The 860-nt window shown below is 27.8% G+C and overlaps 1 protein-coding gene and 1 pseudogene across 7 annotated transcripts in view; one reads left to right on the forward strand and one right to left on the reverse strand.

The window, feature by feature from the left end:
* LOC116090126 overlaps positions 1 to 860 on the forward strand; it is a 1,191,078-nt pseudogene that overhangs the window by 879,168 nt on the left and 311,050 nt on the right.
* The window catches only part of Lrp1b (LDL receptor related protein 1B), a 1,939,581-nt gene that overhangs the window by 306,475 nt on the left and 1,632,246 nt on the right, over positions 1 to 860 (reverse strand). The window lies entirely within an intron of this gene.

Genomic DNA, 860 nt, shown 5'->3' on the forward strand with positions numbered 1-860 from the left:
ATTAAAGGCGTGCGCCACCACCACCCGGCTACCACAGCAATTCTTTGGGGAGTTTTTTATAAAGTATTTCTAGGGTTGTATCACTATTTTATGCCTATTTATATATTCTATTAAACATTTGTTGAACATATATGTGCAGAAGAATGCTGCAGTTCTATTTGATAATTTACATTATAATTTAATATAATCTGAATATAATCTGAATATAATTAAATATTTTATATTCACATATTTATATATAATTATTATATTATATAATTTACATATAATTATTATAAATATTATAATATATACTATAATTTATATATAATTATTATAAATATTTAAATATTATTAATAATTATAATTTAATAAAATTTTAATATAATTTAATGTAATCATTTTAAGTCTGGCTTAAAATAATTCCTTTTTAAGAAAAAAAATTACTCAGGTGTGGTTGTTTACACTATAACCCCAGAACATTGAATCCTGAGACAAGAGTTTATGGCCATTAGGGGCCATAGTAAGTCTAAGGCCAGTCTAAATTGCACAGTGAGATATTGTCTCAAAAAAACCAAACAAGTAATCTCTGCATATTATAACAGTGCTTCGTTGTATTCTCACTAGTATAATTCTTTCAAACAGTTAAGCATTCCCACAAAAAGGATGTCATTCTTAAATTATTTTCTCCAATATAAACCCTTAAAATGAAGTCATGTCAAGCAAGATATATTCCCTGCTTGGTCTACTTCTAACTCAATTTTTCTCTTTTGAGACCCAGTAGCCAGTTCCCTTACTGAAAACTAGAACTGGAAACACCATAAATTGCTGCTTTTTGCCTGGAAGCACCTGGTAAACTTTTGGAGACGTTGGTGAAAATG

Source organism: Mastomys coucha, unplaced genomic scaffold (genome assembly GCF_008632895.1).
Source record: "Mastomys coucha isolate ucsf_1 unplaced genomic scaffold, UCSF_Mcou_1 pScaffold15, whole genome shotgun sequence".
NCBI classification, from domain to species: Eukaryota; Metazoa; Chordata; class Mammalia; order Rodentia; family Muridae; genus Mastomys; species Mastomys coucha.